This window comes from Triticum aestivum, chromosome 2A (genome assembly GCF_018294505.1).
Source record: "Triticum aestivum cultivar Chinese Spring chromosome 2A, IWGSC CS RefSeq v2.1, whole genome shotgun sequence".
In the NCBI taxonomy this organism is placed as follows: Eukaryota; Viridiplantae; Streptophyta; class Magnoliopsida; order Poales; family Poaceae; genus Triticum; species Triticum aestivum.
Genome location: NC_057797.1, coordinates 72,333,349 through 72,341,226, shown reverse-complemented (window position 1 = coordinate 72,341,226; position 7,878 = coordinate 72,333,349).

The window sequence follows — 7,878 nt, the reverse complement described above, 5'->3', positions numbered from 1 at the left end:
GACAAATCCCGATAGGAGCTGCACATATCTCGTTCTCAGGGCACACTCAGATGAGACATCCTATGAGTAAAACCAACCCTCAAGTTGCCCCGAGGTGGCCCCGCAGTCTACTCGATTGAACCAACACTCAGAGGAGCACTGGCCCAGGGGGTTTAAATAAAGATGACCCTTGAGTCTGCAGAACCCAAGGGAAAGAAAAGGCTAGGTGGCGAATGGTAAAACCAATGTTGGGCATTGCTGGAGGAGTTTTATTCAAGGCGAACTGTCAAGGGGGTCCCATTATAACCCAACCGCGTAAGGAACGCAAAATCCGGGAACATAACACCGATATGACGGAAACTAGGGCGGCAAGAGTGGAACAAAACACCAGGTCTAAAGCCGAGCCTTCCACCCTTTACCAAGTATATAGATGCATTAATTAAATAAGAGATATTGTGATATCCCAACAAATATCCATGTTCCAAACATGGAACAAGCTGCAATCTTCACCTGCAACTAGCAACGCTATAAGAGGGGCTGAGCAAAGTGGTAACATAGCCAAACAACGGTTTGCTAGGACAAGGTGGGTTAGAGGCTTGGCTCAACAATATGGGAGGCATGATAAGCAAGTGGTAGGTATCGCAGCATCGGCACAGCAAAAGAGCGAGCAACTAGCAAGCCAAGATAGAAGTGATTTCGAGGGTATGGTCATCTTGCCTGAAATCACGCAAGGAAGAAGAACGAGTCCATGAAGAAGACAAACGGACGCAATCGAACGGGTCCTCACAAACGCGACGATAATGGAACCAACCCGAAGAAGCAACACCGAAAAGAAGCACACAACATAGTAAACAACCAACACATGAACATGGTATGATATGCGGGATGCGGTAATCGGTGCATATGCATGATTTGGAAAGGAATGATTGAACCTGGCCTCAACATGGAAATCCAAGAGTGCCACTGGAAAGGTGAGGTCATTTAGGTTGAAATCGATATAAAGATCACCGGAATCAGATGCACGGTTTGGAAATGGCAAGCAAAACAAATATGGCATCGGTCTGCGATAATCAGCAAGTGACCAACTAAATGCATCAAGATGAATATGCTATGGCACTCAAACATGAACACAAAATACATGGAAGGGATCCACTCATGATGCTTGACAAAAGATGAACACTGAGCTACGGCTAAATCATCCATTAACAGGTTCAAACAAGCATGGCAAAACAGCAAATGATAACAGGTTTCAGTCTTAGAGAAATAACAAGTCAGGAATTTATCCTCGGGAAGTAATCTTACGATCATGATAACTACATGCTACAGGAACATATCATGGCAAACCAAGGCATGTCATGAAGCTACTCAAAGCACTTAACAAAAGTCGCTTAGTGACCTTGAGCCAAAAGGGATCAGAAAATACAATTGCAAGCATGTGAACATAGCAAAAACATAAACAGATTCAGACTTAGTGAAAAACTAGAGCATGCAAAACGGTTAACGAGTAGGCATGTTTACAAGCTCGATGCACTCACTGCAAGGCATCCGTCAAGAAGACATGGCATAGGAGCTAGACATGGCAAGAACGACAACATAGCATGCACGGATCAATAGCAACAACCTCGACGAAATCGCTAAACATGTCAACAATCTGCCAGGAACATTTTATAGCAAAAGTAGAGCTCGATTGACTCAAGCTAGGGTGCTCCATAATTGCAAAAAAAGACATGGATGGATAGAGCACCACAATGTTAACAAAACATCCTTACTGATCATCCTCAAAAAGGCACGGATCACTAGGAAACAACATGATCATATGGCATAACAACAAAATCAGGACAAGGACTTAGTGAAATTCTAAGTCCCTGAAATCAGCATCGACGATTACGCTACTTTGCATGCTTGTGCTAGTCACCACAAATATCACAAAAATACATGGCATACACCCCTGTAAAGATGGCATGGCATATAACAAAACACATGTAGAGCTCAGGATCATAGCATGCACACATTAATCATGGCAAAAATGACAAAAGGCTATTTGCTGAAACAGATCTGACAAATTCATCACATAGCCCTCTTCCAACAGCATTTCGGGCATCAAGATGAGCTCAAATGAAAATGATGCAATGAGATGAAATGATGTACTCGTCGAGCCGAACATTTTGATATGCTACACGCACGAATCGGAGCTACAGATGCAGAGTTATGATGCGATGAAGATGCCAAAAAGTTAGGGTTTCAGGAGGAGAAAGTCAACCGTCTCGTTTGGATCTGGATCTGGATCCGATACTGTAGTGGCACGCAAAACGAGGACGGCCGGAGATCGGCGCCGGAGATGGAGACGCGGTGGTCAGAGCAAGGCGCGGTCGCCGGAGAAGTAGAGGGAGGTCGCCGGCGAGCTCGGGATCGTCGGATTCGGCGACGGCGGTGTCGGAGCGGCGTCAGGCGGCAGCCAGAACGGCGAGTTGGCGGGGCGGCCCGGTGGTGCATGGCGGCTGCGGCGAGGGAGCATCGGGCGGCGACAAAGGGGTGCGCCTCAGGCGGCGGCGGGGTGCAGGAGGAGAGACGCGGGGTGCGGGCCTGGTCGCGACGAGGAGCGGGCCGGCCACGGGCTACGCGGGCCGGTGCGGCGGGGCATAGGATGGAGGGACAGGTGTCGCGATGCAAGTGGCGGAGGGGCGGTGATGGACATGTCCGGCGGGGAAGCGGACGCGTTCGGCGGCACGAGGAGGAAGATGGCTAGGGTTAGACCGCGAATTATGGAGGGGATCACCTATTTATAGATAGAGGGAGCTAGGAGAGTCCAAATGAGGTGCGGTTTTTGGCAACGCGATCGTGATCGAACGTCCGAGATGATGGGGGAGGTTTAGGTGGGTTTTGGGATACTTTGGAGGGGTGTTGGGCTGCAACACACACGAGGCCTTTTCGGTCCCTCGGTTAACCGTTGGAGTATCAAACGAAGTCCAAATGGCACAAAACTTGACAGGCGGTCTACCAGTAGTAAACCAAGGCCGCATGACAAGTCTCGGTCCAATCCGAAAACGTTTAACACCCACACACTAAAAGAGGTAGAAAGGGACACCGGGTGACATAGGAGCGCCGGATTGCAAAACGGACAACGGGGAAAATGCTCGAATGCATGAGACGAACATGTATGCAAATGAAATGCACATGATGACATGATATGCAATGCATGACATGCAAGCAATGACAACACAACAACTGCAAATAACTGGAGGACACCTGGCACATCGGTCTCGCGGCGTTACACCCGGCTCCTGCGCTTGCCTCCTACGTTCCGCCTTGTTCATCTAGGTGTGCAAAGGGAGAACCACTGCGATTGTGCTTCCAGCTCACATGGTTAAGCACCTCAGTGGAGAAAGCCGAAAACTGACTATTACAATAAGCGTAAACTGGTCAGCGATCCGATGACGGTGTTAAATGACGGGCCATTCATAACAATGGCCGAAGTGTTTACGGCTTGACCTCGACTATCGCCGAACACTACCGAGGGCTATTAACTGGCCTCCCAAACTAAATCCTCGATATTTTGCTCTTACATTAGAGCTGAGGTTTCATGATCATGCTTAGCATGACAACCCAAAGAAAGGAACCGATAGCGGGACTATTTACTTTGGAAGACATTTCTTATGTTAAACAGTAATATAACATATCTCTCTGCGTATCTTTGTCTATAAAACCGTATGGCTAGATTGCCTTGTTTGTCATAAATCTTTGCCCTCATAAAGGCTTTATAAAGTAAGAAAAACACTCCTCGGCTACTAGTCGAGGAGGTGGAAGCCGATGGTCGGTCAACAAAGTTTTGTAGAATGCGGATCCGAGCATTAATGATGTAAAGTACTTGCATACATAGAGTCATTACACATAATTTGTGATTTTACTATGGATATCGATCCTTAATTCGACCACCCATGCCCGCATTAAGGCTCGGGGGCTACTGGGCTTCGGGCTTATTATTTACAAATATTAAAGGGGCACATCGATCCCCTGATCTGGTGTTGCCACCCGACCAGTGTCTCGGGGGCTACTGCATTGCCTGTCCAATGCAGAAAATTTTATGTGCAATATAGTTTCCGAGGAGATTTTGATCCTCAGGTTGGTGGCCGCACCCAACCTGAGTCTCGAGGACTGAGCACTCCGCTTTTAGTATCCCGAAGTATTCTGTCGAGCTAGGACTTGATCCTCAGACCAATTTTGCAAATCAACCCGAGTCTCAGCGGCTACTGGGATCAGCGGTCTTATGTCATCCTTCAGGTGCATCTCGGGTTTTATACCGATGCTCACCTTGAGGGCTACTGGCTATATATCTCGGCAGAGAATAAATTGCACCAATAAAAAATATTGACAAAAAATCAGCCCACGGTCGGGGTGGTGCACCACCTCGGAAGCAGTCCGGCATAAAGCTCGGGCGCTAGTGGCTGGCTTCATAAGAGGGCATTTCCGGCATTAAGCTCGGCTAAACTCCTTCGACTTTTTTGGACCAAGATGATCTATGACATCTTGGATATAGTCCGGCGTTGGAGCTTGGACACAGTCCGGCGTTGGAGCTCGGATACATTTCGGCCTTGGAGCTCGAAAGCAGTCGGGCATTGGTGCTCGGCTGCAAAAGATACCTCGAATGCGGTCCGGCGTTAGAGCTCGGGCGCGAGAGGACACTGCCTCTCGGGAACAACTTCAAGCCCGAGGTGTGGCATAAAAATAACAAGGCATTGATAAAGGCCAGAAACTTAAAGGGGCTCCTCGAATACCCGACGTGTAAACTCGTCGAATGCATTTCGGCGATCCTCAAGATCGAAGATGAGAAGATTTGTTGAACCAGTTTTCAAGACCGACGACCGAAGATGAAGAAAAGTTCGGAAGAATCGAGGAGCGTTCCTAACTTGAAGACCGGTTCAGGGGGCTACTGACGCTGTCCTGGACAAGGGGGTACTCACCACGTCATCTCCCGATCTATTAGATTGGGCCGAGGACCCCCATGGCCGTATACTCATGGGCCAGTTCGGACAGTTGCCGCATACATGGAAGATTCCACAAGACTTGGTGATCAAGACAAGGACTCCCCCCCCCCCACCGACGTATTCGGCTAGGACTCTTGTTATCCTAGGCCTCTGGTGCATTATATAAACCAGGGCCAGGCTAGTCGATAGAGATATACATACAATCATACCATAGGCTAGCTTCTAGGGTTTAGCCTCTACGATCTCGTGGTAGATCAACTCTTGTAATACTCATATCCTCAATATCAATCAAGTAGGACATAGGGTATTACCTCCATCAAGAGGGCCCGAACCTGGGTAAAACATCGTATCCCCTGCCTCCTGTTACCATCGATCCTAGATGCATAGTTCGGGACCCCCTACCCGAGATCTGCCGATTTTGACACGGACAATGGGGAAGGGGGAGGAAAAGGTGGTATGGCTGCGGCTTAGCAGTAGCGCTGGGTGTAAAATGTGCTACTGTAATAAGATAGCAGCAACGCGCTTTTGGCACACGCGGTACTGCTAAGAGGGGCCCGCCATGTGGCTAGTTTCAAAATTAGCAGTAGTGACCTGCAAAAAGCGTGCTACTACTATTACTTTAGCACTAGCATGGTTAGCGCGGGCGCGCTACTGCTAAACCTAGGGTGGCGGGAACGGACGGTCAATTCTAGTCACAGTGTGGTTCTACCTAGCCGCGCTACTGCTAAGTTGGTAGTAGTAGCACCTGTTTTGGGCCCGCGCTATTACTAATTAGCAGTAGCGCCTCTTCCTGACCCTCGCTGCTTGTCACGGGATATCCACGACCACCTATGGGACTAGGAGCCCCTTGCTGGTTCGGCAGGGGGACGACGTGTTGCACAAAGAGCAGACCAGCGCACGGCAGCATGATAGACAACACACAAGCAATTTACCCGGGTTCGGGCCACCGGGAGGCGTATGACCCTACTCCTGCTTTAGTGGATTGATGGTGAAATGGGAATGGTGGAACGCAGTACACAATGCCCGGTAGGGTTGCCGTAGGGTAGCAATGACTACGCGCATATGGTGGTGTGGGTTCCTCAACTTTCGAACCCTTCCTACGGGTGCCATTGGCCTCCTTTTATAGATTATAAGGGGTCAACATAATGGCAAAGTGGTCATTATTCACTGATATGACAGCAAACAATGCTATCATACCAAACTCTGCGGGCTAACAAGGTGAATTAAATGCACCGCTTAGTGTCACATCACTGGTTGCCCGGCAAGGCTTGCCGGGCTATCTCGCAAGCTCCGTGCCTGTTCCCTTGACACGTTGCAGGACGGATGTCATTTGTAGGCTTCTTCTATAGGAAATGGCTGCCATGTGGCAAATGGCTTCCACTTAATCACCTTGCGGCTTGACACCGCACCGATCGATGATGTGGGTCGTGCTTGAGTGGTTGGTGGGATGGTTTAGCTCCCGCGAGCCCCAGCAGACCTTGTCGGGGTGCTCTGGTTGCCTACTTCTGGTGGTGGCCTCGCCCCTTGCCGGGCTCGCCTGCCCGGCAAGGGAGGCCCTTCTCTTGTTGCTATCTTGCTCCTCTCGCGTGATCTTGGTCCTTCTGAGCCGCACACTGGTTCTTCAAATCTCTTGGTTCTTCAATCTTTCACTTAAGATGGTGCTTCAATCTTGACCTTGTGCCTGTGCATAGTCTGGGCAACAGACCCGGGGTTTGTTGCATCGACGGAAGCCCCCGGGCCTGCCCCAAACGCGCTGATGAGCGTCGTCGGGGTAGGGCCTAATAAGTGCACATGCAGGATCACTGAAGGGGTTGGCCCCTTGAGGTTTCCTTTGTTGCTCCATTAGTCTTGATTTCGGGACGATTTCCAATTTCCCCGTGCGTTGTGCGCGGCATCATGGAAGAACTTGGATTGTGGCCCATGGATTCTCCTCACCCCACGATCACGGGGTGGAAACTGCCATTCCACTCGCCCCCCATTCCGCATGTACCTCACCACGTGTTCCGCATGCATTGGGCATGGTAGGTGGTCGACGGTTGGAGCAGAGGGGCGGCCTCGACTCTCAAAGTCGTAGTGGGTGTATAGAGGCCGTATTGGAGAAGAGGGGCGGTCGTTTCCTGTAGGAGGAGCCAGCCCCCTGCCCCGTTTCCCTATAAAGGGGGTCGGTGCAGTGTTCTTCTGCACACACTTCTCCCTCTCCTTCGTGATCCTTCCCTTTCTAGTCATGGTGCGAGGGCGAGGGTGTGGTGGTGTTCTGGTGGCGGCGGCGACGAGGGATTCTTCTCGACAGCGTGCAACTCCTCCCCCGGACCCCGAGGCAGTGGAATTGTCCGCAAGGAGAGGAGGAAGGGGATGTGGTTGTGGTCGCCGTGGTGCTCGAGGAAGAGCAGGGTGGGGCGATGCCTTGCGAGCGCCTCCGCCGGCGGCTCCTCCCCAGATGGAAGGCCACGTTAGCGACCAACCTCGGGAGTTTGTCATCGGGCTGTACAAGCCCGTGTGTGGTCACCTCCGTCTCCCAACTCCCTTTGCGCGGGAGATGGAGGTTGAGCAACCACGCGCTCTGCGGCTGCACATGAGGGGCTGCGGGAATGGAGGTATGAGGGTTGATGTCGACTTCGTCGCTCCTCATGTCATGTATCTTTGTCGTGGCTGGAAGACCTTTGCCTGTGCCCACGGCTTCTCGGAGGGGCACGTTCTCCAGTTCAAATTAATGGAGAATGGCCTGCTCTCCGTCAAGATCTTCGGGCGCTTGGGTGGTCGCTTAGGGTGCTGCGCGGAGAGCTCGACCGATGACAAAAGCTCTGCCTCAAGTGAAAGAGACGAGGAGGACAGTGATGGCGATGGCGACGACAGCGGGCATAGGAGCGACGACTCTAACTCCGGCTGATTGCCGCTTGCACCATCTACGTCAGGCGGC